The sequence below is a fragment of the Phocoena phocoena genome, chromosome 6 (genome assembly GCF_963924675.1).
Source record: "Phocoena phocoena chromosome 6, mPhoPho1.1, whole genome shotgun sequence".
Classification (NCBI taxonomy): Eukaryota; Metazoa; Chordata; class Mammalia; order Artiodactyla; family Phocoenidae; genus Phocoena; species Phocoena phocoena.
In genome coordinates, this window is record NC_089224.1 from 5,902,227 (window position 1) to 5,918,819 (window position 16,593).

Below are 16,593 nucleotides of genomic sequence, written 5' to 3' on the forward strand. Positions count from 1 at the left end.
CTTCTCCTCCTTGCTGACAGAAAAGCACTTTTGAGACCTCAAACTTTATTACATAAGCCCTCTTTGATTATTTAAAATCTGTACTATTTAAGTACAATCATGACTGTCAAAACAGATATTTTATGTCTAGCATGGATGGAAATGCGTGATTCCCTGTAGAATGCAGGGGTTACCAAACACTAATCAGTTGAGACAAAGATTCGAGATGAGTATATGCATCTCAGCACAGAATTATAATCAGCCCTGGCTGGGCTCTTTCATGGCAGAGTCGGAAACAGAATGAAAGTGGCCCTGAGCATAGAGACACAGAGAAGTTTCCATCTTATCGACAGAAACTCTAGCCTCACTCCCATCACAGCTGTATGTCTCTTGTGATTGAAGAGACCCGGGGGTGCCCTTTTCCCAGGCTCTGAATGGAGGTATGGCTTCTGCGGTGTAGCTCGTGGAGGGTAATTAAGGGAATCAAGCAGAATTAGTCAATTGTTAATGCCTGGTAAATAATGAAACCTTATTCTGGTGGTTCTTTTTTCTATCAAAAGTAAACTGTGTTCTTGAAGTCTCTGGGATCCTTTGTGGTATTCTTACCCTTGTTTTAATTTCTTCTGAAAAGCAGATTTTACTGATCTAATTGATGGCAAAAAGAACTTCTATGACATGTTTTAGATCACTTTATTCAAGATGAATTAAAAACAGTTAGTGAAGAATATACAACATCAGTGTCTTAAGGCAGATGCTGTTTTGTACGTATAATAGACGTATATATACAAAAGTATATCTATATCTATAAGTTATATAGATATATATAAAGATGTATAGATATATAGGTATAGACATATATAAAGTATATCTATATCTGTATCTATGAGTTTCTAACACTATCCTGTGAATAATGAATTGTAATTTAATATAGAAAAATTAATATCTCATAATGGTATAATACTTTATAAGTCACTTTCCCGACTATTATTGTATTTCTTAGAGCAGTTATTTGTGGATATATTATGCTTCCTATATCATAGCTGAGAAGAGTGAAATTCAGAATATCAAGTCATTACTGCAAGAACACATAACTACTAGGTTTCAGGACAAGGACCTGAATGTAAAGATTTGAATGGCACGTCCAGTGTCCTTCCCATCATGCCACAGTGGCCTCAGAGGGAAAGTAACTCTGGAACACCCAGCCCTTCTGATTCACTACCCCCAACTCACCTCAGGGTAACTCTGGAGCATACAGTATTCTCTCCTCATGCTTCAGTATATTTCCTAAGAAGAGCCTTTTCCTCTGTTTATGTCCTGGAGGGAAAGGATGGGAAAAATTCAATTTCACAAAATTAAAACTCTCAGAACAAACAAACTAAAGTTTGTGTGAGAAAAGGGAAGATAAATAACAAAGGGAGGAGATGGTCATATGACCCTCAACATTTGGTGAACAGAAGCATAGAATCCCTAACCAGGTAGATAATAACCGAGCTGGAGAGATAAAACATGAACAGACAGGATGTAGAATATTGACTGACAGATTTATTCTATTTTACTATATAAGATAATGTAACAGAAACCAAACTGAGGTCTTATTTTAGATCACTAAATGCAATTTTACAAGAATGGTAACCTTAGAGTCTCTTAAGAAGGTAAAGTTGATTCCATTAATTTTTCTTTTTTTAGTGTGGCAAATTCTTAGTAGAAGTTGGTGTCATGTACAATAAACCAATGGAATCTAATATACATAAAATCAAGGTGACAGAATATGAAATAGTGTAATCAAGGATAAGCTCAAAAACAGCCATTTGTCTAGTAGAAAATTTGTAAAGGAATTTGGGCTAGAGTTTTCAGATAAAATACAGGATAGCAGTTATATTTGAATTTTAGATAAACAAATAGTTTTTCAGTATAAGTACGTTCCAAATATTGTGCCCTGTATTTTATTGGCTATCCTGTTTTGGGTCAGTGTATATGGGAAGTGCTAGCAGGACTCAGCTATGCCTTTGCAATGAGTGAGCTGGGGCAGTGCTTCCTCCCCACTTGGAAGGGCCTTTATTGATGGCTTTGTGAATGTGACATTTAAAATCATTTTAACCTGGTCAATTCCATGAAGTTTTGCAAACAGAGATTTTAATTTGATATCCTGCCTGAAAGTGTTCCCCGAGAGCTAAGAGAAGGAAATTAGGGGGAAAAAAATCTGAGCCTCTCCTATACAATAAAGTTGATATTAGGACTTCCCTGGTGGTCCAGTGGTTAAGACTCTGTGCTCCCAATGCAGGGGGCCCAGGTTCGATCCCTGGTCAGGGAACTAGATCCTGCATGCAGCAACTAAGAGCCTGCATGCCGCAACTAAAAGATCCCACACGCTGCAACCAAAGATCCCTCACACCGCAACAAAGATCCTGCATGCCACCACTAAGACCCAGTGCATCCAAATAAATAAATAACTTTTTTTAAAGTTGATATTCATGATATTGCCTTTAATTCTTAAACACACTTCCCCAAAGTGTGAAACAGGGCTGTGAGCCCGTCCCCTGTGCTTCTTCCTCTCATTAGCTCAGCTTCTGTGAGAAATGTGGGGTGGGCTGGAGAGACTCTGCCCAGAGAGAGAGACCTAATCCAGCCAAACATCAAACATCATCAGAGCCAAAGAAACACAACCCAAGGTGGCATCTGCCCTGTCCTCCAAGGGGCACTTCTGTTTCTTGAATCATAATGTCCTGTGGTCACATCCTCAGAGCCAGGCAGAGCCCAGATCCCAGGGCTAGAGAGACTTCATTCTCTCTCATATGCATGTGCTTTACTTGGTGATGGAAAGTGGTCCATCACGTCCTTGTAAGGCAATATGAAAATACTTTGGCAACTGGAAATGTTTGCAGCCAACATGACGATGTCACTTGTTAGAATCAATGTGCCAAAGCGTGTACAATAATTCATTTAACTCAAAACACTTTTTACACTGAACCTTGAAAAACAATTTGCATTTATTTTGGTTGGAAAGCCATGAAAAAGTAATCTCACAGCTTTACTAGAATAGATATGGCTCTTATTATCTGTCACTTGGCCATAACTACGCAGTATGTAACAACTTCCAACCAAAGATATTACAGTCGGAAACGGACAGGGACAGTGTCACAGTTGAGTTCTCTTTGTTAAGGATTTAGTTAGCTGCTGAGTCCTTGACACGTAAACTGAACAGAATGAAGCAGTTGGTGAAACACTGGCCACACACAGCAGGAAGGATGATTTTTCACAAAAAACTACCAGCTGACTGATAGCATTATTCTTTATTTTAAAAACAAATTGGTGGAAGCAGAGGTTGGCTTTCTTTTGTGTTACTAGTTTGAACTGTAGGCGTTACACAGACGCCATTCTCGTGACCTCCAGGAGATAAATCGTTCCCCAAATCACGGATTCACTCATCTGCCACAAACAGAAATCATGCAAGCCAACCCCCAACTGTGCAAGGCCAGCTCATCCAACTTTAGATGAATACAAAAATACAGAGAGATAGCTGTCCGTTCTTCACAAAAATTGCTAGGAGTGAAAAGATATCTTTATCCACCCAGTTATTAGCTATTTCAGTAGCTTGACAACACAGTAAACAAGATCAAAACCTTTAAAACGGAGTTAAGAAATTTTTATACATGAGCAGAAAGTTCATTATATTGGGTTGGCCAAAAATTTCGTTCGGGAAAACCCCGAACGAACTTTTTGGCCAACCCAATGTAAACCATCAGATATTATTGAGTACGACAGCTTTTACTTCTAGATCCCAGATTTCCAACTAGTTCACTCATTCACAATTTCACTTGCATGCCTTTGTTTATAAGGGCATTTATTCAATTAACATCTACTTAGCAGCTATTCTAAAATATCTAACTTAGATGCTGGGGAATACAAGAAATCATAAACCATTTTTCTGTTCTCAAGAACCTTCAAATTTGGTCATATATATATTTTTTGAATGTTAAATAATGATGCAATAAATTAGATGACCCCAAAATACATACGTGTTAAATAAGTAAAACATATTAGGGTCCATAAGAGGGAGAAATCAAGGTCATGGAAAAGTATGAAGAAATTGAATGGACCTCTTAAGTAACTGTAGAAGTTAAATGGGGGAGAGACCAGAGGCATTTTGGGAAGGAGACAAAGGAAAGACTGGATATAAGACAGAGCTGTCCCCATGGGTGACATGCATGGCCTGGTGGAGTCCTGTGAACACCAGTGACAGTGGGACTCACACAAGATTGAAAACTGAACCCACTAAAAATAATAATAATGATAAGACAACAATTGTGAAAATGGACGACATATTTTATGTGTACTAATGAGACACATGAAGAGTCATTGCTAAGGAATGCCCTCTAAGTAGTTACCATATTTTAAATTCTTAACAAGGTGTCAAATGTTCTCCATTTCTGAGTTTCTGTAGCTTCCATATATTCATCCACTCAAACATCCCTTCAACTTAAAGGTAGAAAAGTTTTCATCTTCTGATACCACGGTCACCTTTGGAGAAAACTTCCTATATTCCAAGTACTACAGTACTCTGCATGCTCTTCTGCACGAGGTTAGGGTAAGGAAGACGGCTCCAGCTTGATGACATATTCTGACAATCACATTTGCTAAGTGATACACCTCACTCAGGATGGGTACTTCTCTATCCTCTCTTCTCTACCCACGGTAGAAGAATCCACTGAGGGGTCACACACTGAGCATTTTTCCTGCCGAGTCCAAGATTTTTCTCAATGCTGTTGCCCAACACACTGGTCAGAATTGATGCATGAAATAAACTACATGAGTGTACTTCCATCTACTCTGTTCAAAGCGCTGTGTGAGGTTCAGTCTAGGTAGACCTCGTGTTTAATGAGTACATGCTCAAGATTCTTGAGCGTTACATTATACAAAATATTCTAACTAGTACTTTCAACAGTCTTAGGAAACAAACAATCATCCCCTTTTTACATAGGAAGGAACCAAAATCCAGAGAGATTAAACAGCATGCCTAAAACCATATAGGTATTATTGATGGAATCAATTTTCAAACCCAAGCCTTTGACTCTCAGATCGAATGCTGGGGTATCAAAAGCCATAAAAAAAAAAAAAAAGGACACACCAGCCTTCTGTCTCCTAGGAATTTAATCAGTAAGATAACCAGACACAAGTAGATGTATACTTTTTTGGACTGTTGTTTATAACAGTGGAAAAAAACCTGAATTCTCATCAATTTGCAATTGATTGAAGAAATGTTAGTTCCCACATAAAATGGAATATTACGTAGTCCTTAAAATTCTGTTGTAAGTTTATATTTACTGGCAAAATTTTATAATAGTGCTTGTATCAAAATTGCTGAAATAAAATATAGTGATTAGTGTCAACTGCTGGTGAGGGACACTCATATGTTGCTGATAGGCATGAAGAATAGTATAGCCCCTCTGAGAAATAATTTGACATTTCTTACAAAACATGAGTTTACCATAATAATCTAGCAATTGTACTTCTGGGCAATTTTCCCAGAGAAATGAAAAACTTCCGTTCACACAAAAACCTGGAGGTGAATTTTCATAATGGCTTTATTCATAATAGCCAAAGCCTGGAAAAAAAACCCAAATGTTTATCCTTCTCACCATCATGTGTCTGCTCTTCCACTGAACTACTTTTTTTTTTTGCGGTACGCGGGCCTCTCACTGTTGTGGCCTCTCCCGTTGCGGAGCACAGGCTCCGGACGCGCAGGCTCAGCGGCCATGGCTCACGGGCCCAGCCGCTCCGCGGCATGTGGGATCCTCCCGGACCGGGGCACGAACCCGTGTCCCCTGCATCGGCAGGCGGACTCTCAACCACTGCGCCACCAGGGAAGCCCGCACTGAACTACTTTTAATCCCCATGACACATGATTCATGTTCCACCTTCTGCATTTCCTCATGCTGCTTTCTCCACCTGAAATGATCTCACTCTTCAGACTCGACATTTCCGAACCCTACCCATTGTCTTCATTGACTAGTAACGTGCTTATTACTCTGTGAATTCGTGCTCATTCTAGGTTGAAGTCAATTCATTTTTGTTCAAAGAGAAAATTGTGAAACTCACGATACTTACCAATATTGAAGTTACCTGCATATGTGTATCTCCCTGACAAGATGTTTATCCCCTATAGCACTTAAGATACTGTCTTGAACATAGTAAGCAGTCGAACAATTGAGTTCTCAAATTTTCAGATGTATAGGTGAACATACTGTGGGAAATCACCATAAATAGGCAAAAAGGGGGAGGTATGTAGAAGGGCAGAAATGGAAACAAAAAAATTCAACAAGATTAATGTAGGTGCAGTTTTGAAAAATCTGGAAAATGAAACACCAAAGTCAGTCATTTAGTAAATCGTGTTCGTTAGTTTAAAATCTAACTAATCATTGGCATTTGCTCACTTGTTTTTCACGGGCATTTCTACTTGATTATAGATGTCTCAATTGCTAAAATCATAGCCTTAGCCAATACAGCACTCAAAACATGTAGTGCTTGGAAAAATGGGAAAATGTAGTCCCGTTTCATTTAGTCCCAGTCTCTTCATCCATTTATCTGTTTATTCAGGCTTCTAGGGACCTCTATTATGGCAATACCCCAAGGCACAAAGAAAGGACTAAGCTGAAATTAATTAGCAGAATAAACCCCAGAGTCTGGAACCCTCGGCAGTGCTGTGCAGAATGCCTCACTGTCAAGAAGAAGGGACTGAAAATTCTTCTCAGCCACTTTCCTCGAGTTCTCAGACCAGTTTTTAGGTCCGCTTCTCATCCACCCATCTCTCCCCCAGCCACTGCTCCATATTTTAAAATACTAGGTCACAGTGACTTCTCTTTCTGAGCCTACAAGGAAATAAGAAGTTTATCCTTTCTATAACTTTCCCAGATAAATTAAAAAAAAAAAAAAACTGGCTGCTTTCATGGACTGTTAGAGAACAGCGGGGTGGGGGGCAGGGTGCGGAGCCTACTTCTGGCTTCACATCATCTCCATCCCTCCTCTCCAGGCCCGTCTCAGGTTCAGGCAATCAACAGGTAATCTGCCCTCCAAGGCTCAGGTGCTTCTCGTCCTCTGGCAGAGTCACATGGGAAACACAGCGCTATCCTTGATGAGGGTTCCCCAAAGAGATGACGTGAGAGTCCGCGAACTCCAAGTCCATGTTAGAAACTTGACTGATATTCAAAAGAATTATACCACCCTATGTCAGAGAGAATCCTGTGGAGATTAGGTTTCTGTGAGCAAATCAATCCTCCCCACGCAGAGAATTAAGGCGAGGTCATCGTGCCCCCCTGATCTCAGATACCCACCGCCCGATCCGCCAGCCTGCCAGGCTCCGCAGCGCACCAGCTGCCTCCAAGCAGTGAGGATGTATGGACCATCGGGGTCCCGTCCTCCGGGGTCCCTCCCTCCTCCAATGTGGTCCTGCAGCACCACATCACCCGAACAGAACCTCAGGTCCCACTCAGACCGACTAAATCAGAGCCTTCGTTTTAACAGGGTCCCCAGGTGATTCATATACACAAACGCACACCGGAGTGAGAGAAGCGATGCTCTGACCCGCTCCGGAGCTTCGTCTGCAATACTATTTTCTCCAAAAGAATATACACACAAAGAGGATATTCTGGCAACATAGTCATTAGATGTGAAGGCAAGAACGCCAGCTACGTACATGATTGTTTTAATAAAACAATGTACACAAGCAAATGGCTATAGAGGAAACCTGCAAAAACTAGAGGGAAACACTAGTAAACACTTATTTCCTTTTTAACTGTATTAAAACCTTGTGCACTGGGATAGTGAGTGACTGAATTGTGCCCTTTCCTAAATACAGAAATAGGACACATTGTTCTGTGCTGTCCTTTGAGTTTCTATGTACCTCTAGGAATAATTTTTTTCTTTAGAGGATCCAATCATATATGCATTTTTCAGAGCACTTTAAATCATCTATATTTTGTTTGTTTCTGGGCCTCTCCCCTTTGTGGTCAAGATAACGTGATTTGTGTTTGCTTCACTTTCAGTCTTACGCACATAACAGAAACAATAATATAACGGTTTCTTACGAGAACTTCCCATTGTCACGTTATCCTCAGCTCTGTGGTGCAGGTAACATTATAACCCTCCTTTTCCAGGTAAGAGGCTACAGCTCTGAGAATTCTGGTGATCGATTCAGAGTGATGAAGCCAGTAAATAAATGACAAACCCTATACGTACAGCCAGTTTTGTTGACTCTAACTCAAGGTATAAGTGAATTTTTTTGCTGTTAAGTGGAATCTGCTGAAACAGAAACTTCTTTTATTTATTTTTTGTTGGTTTGGTTTGGTTGGTTCTTTTGTGTTTTTTTAAAACATGTTTCCAGTTTTATTGAGAAACAGCTGACATACATCACTGTATAAGTTTAAAGTGTACAACATGATGGTTTGATTTACATATATTGTGATTACTGCAGTAGGTTCAGCTAACATCCATCAGCTTATGTAGATATAATTTTAAAAAAAGAAAAAAATTTTCTCCTTGGGATGAGAACTCTTAGGATTTACCCTGTTAATTTTTCTGTACTACACCACATAGCAGTGTTAGCTATAGTCAGTGTACTGTACATTTTATCCCTAGTAATTATTTCTCTTATAACTGAAACAGAAACTTCTTTTAAAAGATCTGTATTTCATAGAGGTTTGCTTTTAGTCTACAAAAATAAACAGACAGACAGACACACACACACACACACCACACCTTCTAAGACTTTGAACCTGAAACGTGCACCTGCTGTGTTTGGTAAGAGGTGCTTTGTAAGTCAGCCTGAACGGGTGCTTTCCAGTGAATAAGTCTTGTTAATCACTCCTTGAAGCTACTGAACTTTTCCTTTCATGATCCTTCCAATTTATGCATTTCAGTGCTAAGGTAATATGTGACTGCATTTCGGGGAAAATAGTTTTAGCACTTGGCAGATTGCAGAGAGCAGAGCGTCGCTTTCCATTGCTCCTCCAGGCTGGGTGAAAGCCCCGAGGAAAACACAAAAGTTGTGAGGCAGCCTCAGGATCATAAATATTCAGTTCCCGGTGGCTTCTCTAAAGGCAGAAAATGTGGGCTTTTACAGCTATAAATAAGCTCGAAGTCTACTCAGAGGAACTGGATGTACGACATGTCCTAACTATCCTTCTTAAAATTATTTTGAGATCTGGTATTTAGAATGGATGGTCAATGTGTTCTGAGAAATAGGATGCATTGTCATAATGTTTCCTAGAGGTCATTCTCTCTTTATTCACCTGGCTTTAAGAATGAATTACAAAATTTCATGACTTGATTAAAAATTAATAGGACAGCTGCAGTCCACCAAAGGGGAAAGACCCCATAAATAATGCATAGGGCAAACTATCTTAGGAATAGTTAATAAATTTAGATTTGTGGTAAATTATTAAAACTGGGTAGCATGTGTGATTCAGTTATTTTGCCCAAGTTTGGAACGTTTCTATTTTAATGGATTTGGCGATAGCCTCCTTTCTATAGACCAAATTGAGACACCAGAAACTACGGGAATAAATTGGGGATATTAAGAAAGAATAGATTCTTTGACATTTACCATCATCTGGGGAAAAAATCTCTCTTAGAATTTCTTATTAGAATTCTCTGACAGTATGAATGATACACTGGGCTCTTCAGTGTGACAGGCACTGCACTAAATGTCTCACATGCGGGAGTAATAGCGCAGTGACCTTGAGGGACAGGTCTTAACCCACCCTACCTGACTGACTGGTGACTGAAAAGACTGTCCTCAGAATAAAGAATCCAGGCACGGAACCACCACAGTGCTCGCACTCTGCCTCAAAGGATCTCTCTCTCTCTCTTTTTCATTTTTTTTAACTTATTTTAGTTTATTTACTTATTTTTAGCTGTGCCACGTGGCATGCAAGATCTTAGTTCCCCGACCAGGGATTGAACCTGTGCCCCCTGCAATGCAAGCACGGATTCTTAACCACTGGACCTCCAGGGAAGCCGCCAAAGGGTCTCTTCTTGAGGAGGAAATTGCCACCATCTGGACAGCTTGGACCATCTCTCAAAGAATTGAAAGTTCACTTTTTGGACAACCCAGAAATTTCCCTCTTCTAAATATCCCCCCACATAATGTTTATGGAGAGATGACATCTAATTCTTCAGCAGATATCTCGTGCTAAATGAAAATGCACTTCTGTGAGTTACCACCTCATACCTGTTAGCATGGCTTTCACCAAAAAGACAGAAGATAGCAAGCGTGGCCGAAGTTGTGGAGAAAAGGGAACCCTCCTTACGCCGTTACTGGGAATGCAAGTTGGTACAGCCCACTGTGGAAAACGGTGTGGAGGTTCCTCAGAAAATGAAAAATAGAGCCGCCATATGATCCAGCAATTCCACTTCTGGGTATTTGTCTGAAGAAAATGAAAACACCAACTCAAAAGATACATGCCTCCGCATGTTCACTCAAGCATGATCCACGATAGCTACGACATGGAAACAACCTAAGTGTCCATTGAAGGATGAATGGATAAAGAAGGTGTGATATACATACACAATTCATGTTATTCAGCCATAAAACAGGAGGAAATCCTGCCCTTTGTGACAACGTGGATGGGCCTTGAGTGCATTATGCTAGGTAAAATAAGCCAGACAGGGAAAGACAAATAGTATATGGTATCATTTACGTGTGAAATTTAAAAAACAATAATACTAAAGGCAAAGGCAAAGAAACAGCAAGTAGAATGGTGGTTGCCAAGGGCTGGGAGGTGGGAGAGAAGTGTTGGTCAAAGGATACAAACTTTCAGTTATAAGATAAATACATTCTGAGAACGGTACACACGGTAACTATGGTTAACAATAATACATCGTATATTTGAAATGTGCTAAGGAAGGAGATCTGAAACACTCTCACCAAAAAAAAAAAAAAAAAAAACCAAACCAAACCAAAAAAATAGCCCAACAACTATGGGAGGTGATGGATGTGTTAATTAACGTGACACTTGATCTGTGGTGATCACTACCCAACGTATACATACTTAAGACCATCACATTGCACACTTTAAATAGATACCATTTTTCTTATCAATGATAGACCAATAGAACTAAGGGTGGGGAAGTATGGACGTCTAGTAAGAGGGTCTCTGTGCCAGTGCTCTGGCTCCACTGCTTGCAGCCATGCTGGGCTCTCTACAACGCATGACTGCTGCACCCCTTGGATCAGGGTGGTGAACTTTCCTCCCACCAAGAGTGCCCAAGATGCTAGTGAGATCCCTGAGCGGCCCCCTTCCTGAAAGACATCTTCTCTTTTTATATGTGCTCATATATGCCTGTGTCCTGTGTGTCTGCCCAAGGGTAGGGCCTTGTATACCCTCCAGGGGCGAACACACACCTCTGTGTGAGTGTCGGTTGTACACATTCACAACCCCCGCTCCATGGTGCCACAATGGTAGCTTGAAATCAGCCCTGCTGGGAGTGTTTACACCATGGGAATCGGTGCACACTACAAATGGTAGTGTTTTATTGTCCACAGAGCCAGTCTACCCCTGACTAGAGGTTATACATCCCCACCCCTGCTACCTAGAACTCTCTCTTCTATATACTCTGTAATGAGCTGAGGTTAGGATGTGGTTATAGCTGAACTGATATATTACATATGTTTATTACTAATAGTCATTATTAACGTGAAAAAGATAGATTGCGTTATATCACAGAAAGAGAATTAAAGAGTTAAAGCACTTTTCTATTCTTTGAATTGCTATTTCCAAAGCAAACTTGGATGACCCATTTTATTTGCTCCAGGTCGATAAAATGGAAAGTAAAAAACTTACCCTAGCTAATTCAGAGTATTGTCGTATGACGGAAATGTGCTTGCATCTGTGAAGACATTTTTGAAAATAAAATTTTAAAAGTCAACTTACTTTCCTCTTATTTTTAAGAAATTTTAAGAAAACGTTATCTTTTATATTTTCAAGCAGTTCACATCCCTTATTTTATATAGGGGTGAGGTATTATTCTTGCCATTCCACCTACTTCCAGCAAGGGGCGAGATCTTCCCATTCCAGGACTTTTCCTTCGGAGTAGGTGCCCATTGGTTACACAGCATTTATTCATCTGCTGATGGTTCTTGCCTGTCTCTTTATTCTTCACCATGTTCATTACACCAAATGTTTCTTGGTGTCCTGGAAAGGAGATCAAAGAGTATGAAACCATCCCAAGGAATGTTTAATATGTTGCTTCCGCCTCACCAACATTTTCTATGTAATGTTTTTAATATTAAAGAAAGCTAGGTGATAATTTATCTAGATGACACACCTTTCAGCTAAAGCTCGTGCTTTAAAAACAAAAAAGCACATCCAGTATGCAAAGTATACAAAGCCTTTAAGGTATCCCTATTTGAGAAAAAATATTATAAACTGTCTTTAAAGTATATAAAGTATATCTGTGAATAATTTTAAGAGAGCTCAGACTAAGAATTGACAGTGACAAAATATTAGAAATTAAAATAACAGTGATTTTTTTGTGTGCCCTGGAGGAAAGTTTAGAAATAATATGGTAAGGGCTTCCCTGGCGGCGCAGTGGTTGAGAGTCCGCCTGCCGATGCAGGGGACGAGGGTTCGTGCCCCAGTCCGGGAAGATCCCACACGCCGCAGAGCGGCTGGGCCCGTGAGCCATGGCCGCTGAGCCTGCGCGTCCGGGGCCTGTGTTCCGCAGTGGGAGAGGCCACACCAGTGGGAGGCCCGCGTACAGCAAAAAAAAAAAAAAAAAAAAAAAAAAAAGAAATAATATGGTAAAAATCTCAATCTGTCAGGAGAAAGGTAACAAAAACATTCAATTAAATAGAATTAATTCAGCTCATTTTTCTAAGGAAAAACATCAGATAATTTTAAAATAAGCTCATAATGAAATTTTAATGTTACCTTCCTGTTGATTTGTCTCGGTGATACTACAAATTTAACCCCAAATACTACACCCTCTAAAAAACAAATCTGATTCTGATATTCAAAATGGTGACCCTTTGTATTCTTTGCATCTCAATTTATTTAACTAACATTTTGATCCCTCCTACGTTCAAGACACTATACCAGGTCCAGTGGGGACTATAAAACTTAAAATAAAGAGAAGCTCTTTCTGCACCGAGACAATTTATAATTGAATGGTAGGTTTAAATGTGCAGAAAAAATATACCCCAAGAAAAGACAAATCAGGCAATAGTCATATTATGGTCATAAAGCACAATGAGGGCCCAGAGAGTGCAATCACTTCAGGTTGCAGACACAGTGGAAGGCGTCCCTGGAGCAGGACCCCGGGCAATACCCAACGAGTGCATCCTTCCTGAAGCAGGAAACGGAGCAAATGCACGTCAGGGAATTTTTCCCAATTAAAGAAAGAAAAAGGAGTCTCACATCTCTCAGCCAACCTGAAAATTTAATGAGCCAGACCATAACATTCCCCCAAACCTTCTGGTTAACATAATTTCTACTGGACTCTTCTTTAAGTAAATGAGTGAATCATTGGCCTTGATGATCATGATGGATTTAGTGAGGAAGGAGGACCTGGCATTGTCTTTGGTGTGTGTCAGAACGCTAAGAGACATGCCACAGAGAGAGCATTATAGAAACACAAAGCTCTAAGAGAGACGGGATCCCAGCCCCACCCCATAATTAGCCTGCAACACAAAACTAGTCCAAATGAAGGACTAAACATTTTGGTTGAATAAAGGGCCGGAAACATCGAGATGCTGGATAATCAGGGAGCATTGATGGAGTCAGCAAGGTTTCCACGGAGAAGGACAAGGTAACAGCTGAGACTTGAAGGGTGGTTGGAATCAGGGGGTTAGAGGCCAGGGTAACCCAGGCCACTGGCAACATGCATAAGGGCACAGAGAACACAAAATGAACACTCGGCAAAAAGGGAGCAAGCGTGAATGTCTGGACAGAGGGTGCATGGGGTCATTGTCAAGAAAAGATGAGTACATCAGGCAAAGGAAGACGTGAGAAAGTGTCACAGAAATACCGTTTGCTGTGGTGAGAACAGCATCCTCTGCTTGGGACTGCTGGGTAACGTGACGCGGATTAAGCAGATCAGGTCTCTGTGGAATACAGCAGCATCCTTGCCCAGCTATTTTAAAGAAAGGGACTGATTTTTAAATATTAGATGATTCAGACTCTTCAGGAGAACCAAGAAAAATGCTACTTCAATAGCCCAGGGCTCTCCTGGTGAACGCAGCTCTGTGGTCCCTGATGTCGCGTGATGCTGAGGCTGGGTGTCTGAAGTGCCACAGAGGTGACCCAGATAAGCCGAGTGTCTCTGCCACCGGGCTTGTTAAAGAACCCTCCTCATTGCTCAACCCACCTCCCGCGTCTCAGAAGACGCATCTGACAAAGGGCCCTCGGTCACAGGTACGTACCACAGCTGCAAGGAACTCTGGGAATGTAAAGTTGCTCTTCCAGACTCTGTAACATAGAGACCAGAGAAGGGGAGGGTTAGCAAGGGCGTGGTTATCGGGTTCACTCAGTCTAATAAAGTTTAAAAAGAAAAAGCTGTCAAGCTTTAGATAAAGACTGAAATCTATATAAATTATCAAAAAAATAGACATACCTATGGTGAATGGAAATTTTTTCCTCAAAGTCCAAGATGGGGCTTCCCTGGTGGCGCAGTGGTTGAGACTCCACCTGCCGATGCAGGGGACACGGGTTCGTGTCCCGGTCCGGGAAGATCCCACACGCCGCGGAGCGGCTGGGCCCGTGAGCCATGGCCGCTGAGCCTGCGCGTCCGGAGCCTGTGCTCCGCGGCGGGAGAGGCCACAACAGTGAGAGGCCCGTGTACTGGGGAAAAAAAAAAAAAAAAAATGCAAGATGGTATGACTTAGCTGCTTTCTGGAAAAAAAATTTTTTTTTTTGCAAATAGAAGTAGCGTGTGTTTATCGCCGATTACTTGGAATACACAGAAATGTATACAGAAGAGCGGGGAAAAGCATCATGGATTTTAACCTCCAATAATTACTGTTAATACTCTCTATATATTACTCTGTTTGCATATCTCAACTCATATTCTATAATTTGATATTCTGCATTTTCAATTTTTCTATCAACTATTTTTCAGTTGTTGGACATTTTGACTATTTCCAGATTTTCACAATTATAACTAACTCCGAAATGAAATATGTTATTAAATATTTTGCTATAGTCTGGATGATTTCTCTGGATGGGTGGAATTACTGGTCGAAAGAGAGGATCATTTTAAAGTCTCTCAATACACACTAACAAATTCCTTTCCATGAAGCTTATAGCAATTTATACTCATGTCTGAAATGTATCCATATTGTAGCACTTTTGCTGGAACCAGCTATTCTTATTTTTAAATTATTTTCCAATATTATGTGTAAAAATCATATGTCATTGTTTAAATTTGAATTCCTTTTGTTATAAAGTAAGGTTGAACTACTTTGAAAACACTTCAGACCAAGGAGTTCTTCCGTTATGAATTACCTTTTTATTCCTTTTATTTATTTTTTATGGGAAGTAGATGGCCTAAGAAACTTCTTCCCTTACTATTATGCTGTATAAAAAGAAGACAGAATATAAATGTTTTAGATGATGAGAAAATTGCAATATGCTAAATAAGTTGTTAAGTGGAAGTTAGGATTGTCTGGGACATAACCCTAGTATTTTATCATTGGGTTCTTCAAGGCAACATCTATAGTTTTCCACAGTATAGCCTTTGGGGTCATTGGGAGTCTGCGAAGGGACCATGGTGGTGACCCAGAGTGACACCTCCAAAGTCAAGGATGCTAACTAGCCACTCTTGTACAAAAAGAACAGGAGAAAATTAAATAAATGAAAATTGTAGTATGAGAGCTTAACCTTAGAATAAAGCTCTTTAAGCGGCATCAACTCTAGGATTGGTTGGGGTGTGTATAAAATCGCAGAGTACCTTCCTAGTGAATGAAAAATAGATCACATTCCCCCTCTCTCTAATTCAGAGCACTAATTAAGTTCCAGCAGCCTCTACCTAATTTTTAAAATATGTAAAATTTCAGTCCTGAAATTGTTAAGAAACTATAAATTATGTTATCTGTTGGGATTTGGGAAAGGAGCTGATTGCTCCCATTCCCTCATCCCACTTACCTAATAAGGCATTAAATGCTGTCTCTCTTTCAACCATCTCAGGAATCCCTTTATTTACCCTCATCCTCCAACACCAGTGGTGCTGTCCTGATCAAGGACACTGTCATTCTCCTCACCTGGACCAACATGCCACCTCCTCGCAGGGTCCCTCACTCTACTATTAGCCAAAGCGCAAGTCCAATGTCTCTCTCCTGATTCCCGGATCCCGTATAAACCCTTTACCTTGCGTAGGAGACCCACCCGATCTGGCTGCTCCCTGACTGTCCAGCCCCGTGTCACCGCTGTCCTTCTGCATCTGGAGTTCCAGCCGTGGGGGAGATGCTCCTGGGGCTTCGGCCAGACAGCTCACCCTCTGCCTCCAAGGATTCAGTGAAGCCCCTGACAAGCTGAACCCTTGCAGTGAACCCTGGAGATCTGGATTCATTTCACCTGGCGTGAAGCCTCGGAAACTTCCTATTCTGAAGCTGCTTCCACTGTA

At 40.7% G+C, this 16,593-nt stretch overlaps 1 protein-coding gene and 1 non-coding gene across 2 annotated transcripts in view; both read left to right on the forward strand.

Annotated features, from left to right (window-relative positions):
- GALNTL6 (polypeptide N-acetylgalactosaminyltransferase like 6) overlaps positions 1–16,593 on the forward strand; it is a 1,146,418-nt gene that overhangs the window by 833,694 nt on the left and 296,131 nt on the right. The gene's annotated exons all lie outside the window — the stretch shown is intronic.
- TRNAG-CCC (transfer RNA glycine (anticodon CCC)) lies at positions 2,218–2,290 on the forward strand. Its single transcript has one exon. It is a non-coding gene; the product is annotated as a tRNA-Gly (tRNA).